This window comes from Schistocerca nitens, chromosome 3 (assembly GCF_023898315.1).
Source record: "Schistocerca nitens isolate TAMUIC-IGC-003100 chromosome 3, iqSchNite1.1, whole genome shotgun sequence".
In the NCBI taxonomy this organism is placed as follows: domain Eukaryota; kingdom Metazoa; phylum Arthropoda; class Insecta; order Orthoptera; family Acrididae; genus Schistocerca; species Schistocerca nitens.
The window spans coordinates 170,875,998-170,888,139 of NC_064616.1; positions in this window are offsets into that span (position 1 = coordinate 170,875,998).

The following is a 12,142-nucleotide window of genomic DNA, read 5'->3' on the forward strand; positions in this document are numbered from 1 at the left end:
AACGGAGATCCGCCGGCAATTGTGTGAAGTGTCTGGGCTGGACGTAATAAACGACGGTTTGGCTAGGCGCCGGAGCAGCCAGTTCACGAAAGGCCGATTCAGTCTGCACGACCAAGAACGCGATAAAGTGGCGGAAAGCGTCCAGCGTACATGTATGTCTCTTCCAGTCAGTGGCCGCACATCTTCCTGTCGTCCAAGTTTCTGCAGTACGGCGATGAATCTGACCGGTTGGACAATCGACTGTCAAGGGCAACGAATCGTCAACTTTGTATATAATGCCGGAAATACGTGACAATAAATATGAAATTTTAACAAATTACTGCTAAACTATTTGAGATAGAGGGAAAAGTTTCAGTTCACTTTGATATCATACTCAGATGGATATACGCTCAAATGTAATGCAATATGGGATGAGGCACCTAATATTTTCATCTTAAAATATCTTTCGTTACATAACAGATACAAATGATCTGCTTCCGCCCAGGCGAAGAATCACAGGAGGTTATAAACTAATTAACAACATGAGCTTCTGAATCATCGAGATACAGAAACCTACTTCGTTTGTTTACGGAAGTATACCAGTTTCTTTGCTTCTGATTAGCATTTTAAATGCGTTCGTTTGGCAGTTTGCCGGTGGCGGATTGACATTTCAGCATGTCGCTCTGACATGAAGGGGGAATTCACGCCTAGTGTTGTACAAACTCTCTCTTAAGCTTGAAATGCGTGGAAGATAGTAGCTTGGTTTTCAACGGCCACTGATCTATTCAAATTAGGCCACAATGGTGCTAATGGGATGTCCTGTACACTGCGCCCAGAAAAGGTCGTAAATGCGTGGAAGATAGTAGCTTGGTTTTCAACGGCCACTGATCTATTCAAATTAGGCCACAATGGTGCTAATGGGATGTCCTGTACACTGCGCCCAGAAAAGGTCGTAAAAGAGTCCACTAATCCCTCAGCTGAACTCCGCAACTTCCCTGGCAGGCAGGAGGGCCGAGGCCACTTACGTGGAGTACTTACGAAGAGGATTGGAGATGCTCCGACAAGAATTGTAACGCGAAAAGTTATCATAATTTGTATGTGAATGTAGACTTCGCCCCCATATTCTGTTGATGAAGTCTCAGGCTTTGACCCGAGTGGATGCATCGAAGTGAGCGACTTTTTATGTGTGTTATTCTCTCGTTCTTCTGGCGAAAGCAGTCATTGAAACGTCGCGGGATTTCGACGCAGCCATCCGGTTGAAAGCCCGAAAGACTTCGTCGGATCATAATTTATTTTAATTTCTGGCGAACGCAATAACGAATGGTTTATACTTACGACCGGATCCCCATTATCACAATGGAAGACATAGAAGCCGAATTACAAACACAGGCTATAAAACTCGTAAGTCTTCTCGACAAAGCGCACTTAAAAATTAATATAAACTAAAATATGGTCCATACGCTTCGATCAGCAGATGGTACATGTGATGCCCATAAGAAGCGTTGTCATACAAGCTAAAAGGCCAGAATTATGTTCGTGTATAGCTGTATGTAGCTGTACATAGCTTCTTCTCCCACTCATAGTAGCGCTACGGGGACGCGTCCTTTATATGTGGCTTAAAAACATGAAAACAATAATATCGTTTGTAATAATAATAGTAATAATAATTCCACATCTACATCCGTACCGTACAAACCACTGTGACGTGCATACGAAGGGTACTTCCCATTGTACCAGTAATTAGGGCTTCTTCCGTAAATAGTCTAATCTTGTCCTCGCTATCCCTACAAAAGCCATACCTAGGGGGCCGTAATATACACTATCTGATCAAAAGTATACGGACACCAATTGGCCTTTGTGATGGATTGAAGTCTATTGAAGACACTTTCGCTTAAGTGTCTGAATTTCAGAGGAGGAATTGCAGTCCATTTTTCTCAAGAGCCAAAACCAGAGAAGTTAGTGATGTTGAACGCTGGGATGTAGAGCAAAATTGACGTACAGTCGCGTTCCAGAAGTGTTCCATTTCGTTCAGATCCAGACTTTGGGCAGGCCAGCCCGTCTCAGGAATGTTGTTACCCACAAACCATTGCCTCAGAGATGCTGCTCTATGACAGGACATCTTATCATGGTGATACAAACATCATCGCCTCGTAACCTATTCCTCTACTGTACACAGCACTCAGTGTTGTAAAATGTGTTCATCTCCTTCCGCATTTAGCATTTTCATAAACACAGTAATGGGACCTCACCCTAACCAACACACTGTAAAAGTACCTCCTCTGGTACTATACATGATGGCAGGCAACGTTCACTTCACATCACTCACTTCTAGTCATCCCCGCCCTTTACTCAACCGCAAGTGTCCTCAGCATTAACTACAAAAATGTGTGGCTTATGATGAACAGCTCGACCACTGTACTACATTCTCCCTACGTATATTCACTGCACTAGCTGCACTACTGGTATGATTTTGGAACTGAGGAGTGATTTCTCCCGGTAATTTCACGAGATTTTTACAACCACTTTCCCCGCAATGCTCAACGGTCCCTATGCGCTAGTACATGAATCTGCCTTGTCTCGGTTTGGCTGTGGTTGTTCTTTGCGCTTCCTGTTCACAACCACATCACCAACAGTCGACTTGGGAATTTTTAAAATGGCTCAAACGTCCCTGATGGATTTGGTGCTGATGTGACATCCAACGACTGGTCCACGTTCGAAGTTATTGATCTCTCTTAACTGACCCATTCTGCTGTCACTGCTTCTCTACTGCCTCCTTTTATATTCTTGGGCACGCCTTTCGTGACATCCGGTGGTCAATTCGGTATCGCATGGTGGTGTCAGGATACTTTTGATGTGATTAATCTCTTAGAGTTGGCTCTTGAAACTTCCTAAGCAGGTTTTGTCGGGAAAGTTTTCCTCTGTCTTCAAGTGTCTGCCAGTTCAGTTTCTTCGGCATCTGTGTGACACTCTGTCGTGGCTCAAACGAACTCGCAACCATTCACGCTGCCCTTCCCTGTATACTTTCAGTATTTCCCGTTAGTCCTGTATAGTACGAGTCTCACACACTCGCGCATATTCCAGGATGGGTCACACGAGTTTTTATAAGCAATCTACCTCGTAGACTGATAATATTTCCGTAGTTTTATGATGAATTACTCCTGGCAAGCTGCACGTATTTCAATTAGTGGTGATCCTTCCGTACTACAAGCTTGTTGCGGCTGTAGAAAAAATAAAATAAAATTGGTAATAAAAACTACTGAAGATGTTTTCGATTTGATGTTTTTGTTACAGTGTGAAAAACGCGAAACGGGGGAAGCACTAACAATTGCATTCTCCTAATATGGTGTATTGCCTTGGCGAGTAGCCAACACTCCTTTGCTCCTTCTTGATTGTCATTCACTGGGATTACGCGTATGCTCCTGTGGGACCTTGTATCACCCTTCGAGAATAGTAAGCTCCATGTGAGAACTATCTTCGGAGTGTGTGCCTAGCCGCAACACGTCTTCGACATGTTCAGTGGCATTATGTTATCCATGACCACCTGAGAATTCGTCGTGGGTAATACTAAAACCATATACATTTATGTCGAATGAGCGATTGATTCAGCCATAATTTTTGTTAGTAAGCTAATCTTAGCAATGTGACATACATTTAATTTGAGGCTTTGTATTTGTTATCAGGAAAATGTAAAGAGGCTCATAGCAGACGTAAAAGGATCTTAAATTTGTCGGAATATATGCATATGAAGAGAATGTACCCATTGTATAAATTAACGCAGAGTTGAAATGGCCTTTTGTGAACCATACTGACTCCTGAGACAATTGTTTTGTCCTAGGTGAACGAATCTTCTTCCAACGTCTAATGCTTTCATCAGGGGCGGGTCTCCGTATTTCAAGAAAGGTGACACATCACAGACTACGTCAGTTTACGACTGTGAGGACTAGAATGGAAGGAGACTGATATTTTTCTAATGGATAGTGGCGCCATTAGCACGAGGGAGGCATATTGTACGCTGTTACAATAGCTGCCATGAATATCCCAGCCAGACCCCCTCCCCCTCCCTCTCCGCCATGTTAATTAGTCTCACACCATCCCTAATAGGACGCTATCCATCACAGTGTTCAGATGCAACATATATAGGGTAAGGAAAGTATCTTCTGCTGAGACAGATATCAAAAGAAAAACTATAATTTATTCGTTGCTTTTCAAATGAAATACTCAACTGAGTGCATGTCTTCTCACGCTATATGTTTTCCTCTTTGCTTTCCAGAAATAAACATCAGCGTATGTAAAAATGTCTTTTGTCTCTATCTTTCTATATCTTTAAGTTTTTACTATTTAGACAGTAACATATGTTTAGTAGTTGACCAAAAAGTGATTTATAGTACAGGGTGGTACACAACAAATAATACAATCTCATCACCGTGTGTATTCAGACACACACAGTATGCTGTTTAGTTCAGTATGGGCGTTAGCAAGTGCAAGAGCGTACTCACATAGTGAAGTTCTCTCGTGTGCAGAGCGTTGCGGGTGCCCAACGCGCAGTGAGTCCTGAAAGAGACAGCAGTTTTCATGATCTAGACACAAGCACAGTATCCACATCGATAAAACATTGGCGTGAGACGAAGTCTATAACCTGTGCGACGCAGGAGGGAAATCAAATGGCAGTCTGAACCCTGGGAAATATTCGATAAGTTCGTACAGCTCTTCAAAGAAGCCCACAGCGATTTGTCGTCGCCATTCCAGAACATTACAAATCCCTCGCACATCCTTGGAGAGGATCCACAAATAGGATTTAAAGTTTCGTCCATACAAGCTGCAGATCGCTCAGAGCTTACGGCGGGGAGCCGGCCGGAGTGGCCGAGCGGTTCTAGGCGCTACAGTCTGGAACCGAGCGCTCGCTACGGTCGCAGCTTCGAATCTTGCCTCGGGCATTGTTGTGTGTGATGTTCTTAGGTTAGTTAGGTTTAAGTAGTTCCAAGTTCTAGGGGACTGATGACCTCAGCAGTTAAGTCCCATAGTGCTCAGAGCCATTTGAACCAATTACGGCGGGGAGATAAAGTGTGTAGGCACAATGTCTGCAGAACATTACTGGAGAGAACTGACGAGCACGACGCAACTGTAGCAAATTTTGTGATACGTGATGAGAGAAACTTTAATTTGATCGGATTTGTCAATAAACAAAACTTCTGATTATATTCGGACGCAAAATCGCAGCTCATTCATGAAAAGTCTCTGTATGTCCATCTTTTTAGAGATGGTTGCGGGACTCAGCTGTTCGATAAACTATGTCAAGTTAAACATATTTCAGCCGTCAATTTTCATCCTTATTTTATTTGGCAACCAATCTGTATAGACAGTACACAGGGCCTGAAGATGGCGTACTAAAATGCTGAAACTGGTTGCCAAATAAAATAAGATTGAAAATTGACTGCGCAAAGGTGTTAAATTTGACATCCTCGTTCCTGAAAAGGCCCGAAGGCCAAAGGTCCGTCGTCTGGCGTGCTCCTGGACAGACCGTTGAAATCGATGGGTCATTTTTTTTTTAAGACTACAACGGCCGGCAGGTGAGTGTTGGTTCAGATCGGTATGCTATCATCTTCCTTGCACAGCTACAGGGATGTTACCGTATAAACGCCATTGATGTCAGCAAGATGGGGCTACAGACGATATCACGCGTGATTCAATGACTATACTGGATGAAGCTCCACTTTCCACATCGATGACTTTCACTATTTCGTGATGTCCCATGGAAAGCGAGACCACATGCTCTTTCAACCCCTGAATATCCTGTGGAGTCATCTCAACAACAAAGTTTTCTCACAATACTGTTGAGTTGAAAGCAGCTGTCGCGGAGAAGATAAGGACTACTCCTCAACAAATGACTGAGAACGTACTGAGGACCCTCCGGGAACATCTTCAGCAATACATCGCCAGTGATGGAAGCCATTTGTGTCGTGTATTTTTGAAGAAATAAACTTTTGTTTGGCTTTTCACTAATGACAGTGAGCGCAGAACAGTTATTTATCAGTTGCATTGGTGGGAATGTCCACTAAACCTGATACTAACCGGATGAAAATGTACTCGTACGTCCAACTGCAGTTAATACGTATGGACTTAAACGAGGCGGCTGAAGTGGGAGGTTACGTTTATTCGTTTCTACTGTATAAACCAAAGTTCACGTACATAATAATAGGCGCAGACTTTCTCCAACATTTTACGAATTTCTGTGTTCTTTTAAACTTGAGGGATTTTGTGGGTTTGGTACAGTATTAATGATATGTCGTGGCGTGTGAACAGCGACGAGCGTCAGGTTGGGCTCCAGCCATTTTCTCTACTACCTTCATCGAATGTTCAACCCGACAAGTTTGTTTCTTTTAATTTGCCCCTTGATTTGTGTACATGTTATCGCATGTCACCTCCCGCCTTTGAGCCTCACGAGCCTGACATATTCGAACTGCATACAATTTAGTTATCAGTTTGTCTGTGCGGTACTCAGGAAGTAACGCACCTAGAAGGCCGAGCAGTAATGACAGAACTTACCACTACGCTCTTATTCATCCTAAACTTCACGGTGCTCATTCATCCTTGATTGACAGTCCCATTGCATTGAGTCAGTCAGTCTGGGCGGAATGGAGACAACCAGTGGGCAAATCGAAGCTCTCAATCAAGCGCGGTAGATTGCTAGCCAAATTGGTGGTGGTGGTAGTTAGTGTTTAACGTCCCGTCGACAACGAGGTCATTAGAGACGGAGCGCAAGCTCGGGGTAGGGAAGGATTGGGAAGGAAATCGGCCGTGCCCTTTCAAAGGAACCGTCGTCCTCCCGAATGCGAGTCCAGTGTGCTAACCACTGCGCCACCTCGCTCGGTAGCTAACCAAAGGGGTGTGAGCTAGATTCCCGGCCAGGTCGGAGATTTTTCTTCGCTCGGGGACTGAGTGTTGTGTTGTTTTTAAGGTCGTGTCGTCGTAACTGACAAGAAATTCGTCTCCAATACACTGTCGAATCGGCCGTCCGTTATTCAGATGGCTGAATGGGCACAAACCGAAAGTCAGTACATTGAGGAAAAAAAAGAAAAAAACTCTCAGTCAGGTCATGAGATACGTTTGGAAGAGTCAATATGAAAATCACAGCTCACATATGTCTAGACCCGACAACGGCTCGGAACATGTAACGTTCCATAAACGGACAAATGTTATCTTATGATAAAAGCCAGTCTGTTGATTTTTATACACTGACGAAAAAAAAAATCCCAACACCAAGAAATAATTAGTGTAGAGTAATGAAATTTCGTGAATACATTTGTCTAGATAACATATGTAAGTGATTAACGTGGCAAGTCACGCTTTAATGTAAGTGCGAGACAAATTATTGCAAATGTTAAATGATTATACATTAATAACGGGTGTAACCGCCAGAGTGTTCAGTGCGAGCATGAAAACGTGCATGCATTGTGTCGTACAGATGCCGGATGTCAGTTTGTGTCATGCCTGTTGCACTTGGTCGGTCAATAGAGGGACGGTTATAGCGGGTAGTGGATTACGCTGGAGCTGTTGTCCAATGATTCCCATACATTCTCGACTGAAGGCAGATTTGGTGATCGAGCAGGGCAATGCAACATGTAGACACACTGTAGACCATGTTGGGTTACATCAGCAGTATGTGGGCAAGAGTTATCCTGGTGGAAACACCCCCTAGGTCACGGTTCAAGGGATGGCCATGAGTGTGCTCCTTCTGTCATACAGAATCGCAATCCAGACCGTAACTCCAGGTTTAGGTACAGCGTGTCGAGGTCGCAAGCAGGCTGGTTGCAGGCGCTCACCAGGCGTCATCCTAACCAACACACAGCCATCACTGGCAAAGAGGCAGAATCAGGTTTTAGCAGAAAACACCTTACACCTCCACTCCGCTCTCCAGTCAGCTCTCGCTTGACACCACTGAAGTCTCAAATGGCGGTGGTTTGGGGTCACTGTAATGCAGGCTACAGCGCGTCTGGCTCGGAGCTGTCCTCAAGTACCCGACTGGTAACAGTTCGTTGTGTCACTGTGGTCGCACCTGGTGTATCGTAATCAGCGGATCATTATTATAAATGAATGCGATATTTGCGAGCGTTGTGTGGGGTTTATTCATTCGCCAAGTGAAGCGGAGTAATGATTAAGTCACTGAATACGCATTACTGATGAAGTGGGGTTCAAATTTCATTCCATGAACGCAGCTGAACTTTCGTGCTTTCCGTAAACTATTTTGAGCAGATGTCCGGATCGTTACTTTACATCTGCTCGAAGTGTGTTGCAGAGGATACTTTTTATTTGTAAAGGTTTACTCCCGCTCAATTTACGGAAGAAGCGTCAGAATAATGACTGATTGTATGCCTCTGTGAAGCTTTTACTTGCGTAATTACATCTGCACGATTTCTACGGAAATATACTGTACGTAGAGACTGAAGAAAATTAGTATTTTTTGCCATTAAAGATAGTAGTTGAAGTTTTCTAAGTATGTTCTCGTGAGATGTACAGTGTCCTTCGATTGTCTGCCAGTTATGATTTTTCAACGTTTCTGTTACAGTCTGTCACCAGTCAAAAACGCTTGTGACTATTGACACCAACCTTCTTTTTATGCGCTTGATGTCTCCTGTTTGATCGACCTGATGTGAGTCCCATATACATGGATAGTGTTCAGGTATGGGACATTTAAGTGTGTTGTATGAAGTGTCTTTTTCTTGGAAAAACTGTAGGGTCCCAGTGTCCTACCTATCAGACGTAGCCTGTGTTTGCCTCTCCCAGCAAATTACTCTGTGTGGTCGTTCCACTTCATATTGTTGCTCCCAAATATTTGTGTGAGATGACTGACTCATTCACCCTATAGTTTCGGGTAGTCTTTTATGTTTAGTAAAATACGCAACTTTGAATTTCTCTACATTAAGAACTAGTTGCCTCGGTTTGCACCAAGTTGATATTTTGTGGAATTGTAAGTGGTTCTTACGGAATATAATTTCTTCTTGGAGAACTGCACGATCTGCGGTATATGTGACATAATATCTGATACGCCACCGATACATTCACCCCACCCCAGTTATTAACTGAGTGCCTGTAAATATCTCTCCGTCTAGGACAATGTGCGGAGTTCCGCCTAGCAAGAAATTTCTAGTCTAGTGGTTCTAGGCGCTCAGTCCGGAACCGCGCGACTGCTACGGTCGCAGATTCGAATCCTGCCTCGGGCATGGATGTGTGTGATGTCCTTAGGTTAGTTAGGTTTAAGTAGTTCTAAATTCTAGGGGACTGATGACCACAGATGTTAAGTCCCATAGTGCTCAGAGCCATTTTTTGAAGAAATTTGTAATGATGTCTCAAAACTGGTTAAATATCCGATAGGCACCATTTTCTTCGGAAGTCATCGATGTGGTACTGATTTGAAAGATTTCGAAACTGTGACTGACCTAGTTCCTGTAGCGTTCGCGACGTCGTGTGAGAATAGCGCTTGTTGTATTTCGCATGACAGATGTTTAAGGAATTCGTACTGGTTAATACGCAGAAGGTTATTTTACTCTCGATAGTTACGGAAGTTTTAACGCAGAATGTGCTTTAGGATTTCGCTACAAATATATCGGAGCGATATATATATGGAACGGCAGTTCTGTGTATTATGTCGATGTGTCATGTGTACTTTTCCAATCACTGGGGCTCTTGAGGGGCCCGAACCAGTTCTCGATTGTCAGTCTTTGTCTAATTTTTAAATATGATTTTATGTTGTATCCACCAATGTTGTTTGTATCCATATGATGCGCTTTTGCAGGTCGGAGTGGCCGAGCGGTTCTAGGCGCTACAGTCTGGAACCGCGCGACCGCTACGGTAGCAGGTTCGAATCCTGCCTCGGGCATGGATGTGTGTCATGTCCTTAGGTTAGTTAGGTTTAAGTAGTTCTAAGTTCTAGGGGACTGATGACCACAGCTGTTAAGTCCCATAGTGCTCAGAGCCATTTGAACCATTCGGTGCGCCTTTTACATTTACTTGTTACATACACAACTACGCATGATTACACTTAAACATACAGTTATAACCGAGCGAGATGGCGCAGTGGTTAGCTCACTGGACTCGCATTCGGGAGGACGACGGTTCAATCCCATGTCCGGCCATCCTGATTTAGGTTTTCCGTGATTTCCCTAAATCGCTTCAGGCAAATGCCGGGATGGTTCCTTTGAAAGGGCACGTCCGATTTTCTTCCCCATCCTTCCCTAATCCGATGAGACCGATGAGCTCGCAGTTTGGTCTCCTCCTCCAAATCAAACCAAACGAAACACACGCAGATATAAAACGTTCAAAGCAAAGTAAATAAAATATTTATGTCTGAGTCTATTAGGTAGATTCTTATGATATGATGAACCCTTGTATCATACGTACTTAAGAGGACAGTAATGGATGTAGGTGACGGAACCATTAGCTGTTTTTACTTGCGGTATAACTTTGTTTCTTGTGTTCGGTCTTGTGCATGCTAGTATTAGGCGCTTTAAATCGTCTTCTTCACTGTGGTTACTGCCCATTGGGGAGTCTGTCACTTTATAGATGTGACTAGGATAACATATTTATCGAATTCGATATAGTATACCATCTCGACCTCGACTTCACATCAAAGGGTAACTTCGTTCCTTCATCCGTCAGGAGAACGCTGGGATGGTCTCTCAAACAGCCAACAGTCAGTTTCTTTCTCCACTGAATACCATCACTTACCATTATAGCGTCAGGACTTTAAAACCAGAACCACCTTTATTTCCTCGGTTGTTAATTTCGTTCATTTACTAAATCTTTGGTCAGTGCCTCCATTTATGCGTATGGCAGGCCAGTGACCGTGTCTAGTTAATCACACAACTTACATATTTGTAAAGGTTTCATATGCCGCCAAGTGGAGAATCTCGTGAAAAATGAATTACTAAAATGTCTCTAACGTACAGTTCAATGTAGAGCACTAGGCTGTAAATAAAAGATATTCCAAGGAAACACATTATTTTACTTGGCATGGTATTTGTCTGTGTTTAAGTAAAGTTACGGTATACAAAATGAATAACAAGAGGAAAAACACGTTAAAAACGGTGCAGTGTCGGAGCAAGAACGGCTTTCATTAATTTCACCCGTTCGCAGTTTTACGGGAGTATTTTGTTTTTAATTGATTTATTAAACGACGAGCTTTTTTTACTACTAAATGTGTCATACGTATGGCGGGAATTAGAGGAACAGATATTTTACCGTGGGAACGACATTAAGTTAAATTCACGTATATTATTTCCTGTCATTGGGAAATCATCGCGGAAGACTGATGGAATTGGTAGTGCCTCCGTTGTCAAAATGTAGGACGTTTCACTAAGGGATCACGAGTTGCTTGTTTTGCCGTCAATTGATAAAGGGCGGCAATGCATCCGGCCGAGATATTGACAGTGCAGTGCAATGTATTGCTGACGTAGCAGGCAAACATTGCCCAACGCTACAAAAACATTTCTCACACTGAAAGTAATCCTCTCCGACCGCACATCATTGTAGCGCTGTTATTCCACAACTCTGTTCGGTTTCCTCGTGCGTACTACTCTCTCATAATAGCGTCGCCCTTCTTTTAACGTACACTGTTTGTGTTGTGACATTATTCCTGCCATTACTAACGCTGAGAAATTCAATCATTAATGGCAGAAGAACTTCAAGAGCTCATATATATTTAGTGATGGTGTGTAGAATTTTGCCGGCCGGAGTGGCCGAGCGGTTAAAGGCAATACAGTCTGGAACCGCACGACCGCTACGGTCGCAGGTTCGAATCCTGCCTCGGGCATGGATGTGTGTGATGTCCTTAGGTTATTAGGTGTAAGTAGTTCTAAGTTCTAGGGGACTTATGACCACAGCAGTTGAGTCCCATAGTGCTCAGAGCCATTTTGTGTAGAATTTTATAAAGTGATTCACAAGAGAGGAATTGTATAGGTACTTGAGGGAACAGTAGCTCAGTTACCAGCGAACACACTGGAGTGTACGTGTAGTTTAGGTTCGATGGTTTCACGTAACAGCTCAGAGCTGGAGTGGTCTGCTAGTTGATAAGAATCAGATATCCGCGCGCTTCTACGAAACGGGGACCACAAATAAAACTGCATGTTTGATTCATTATAACTCCGAGCTATTTATAAGTTGGGTGTGG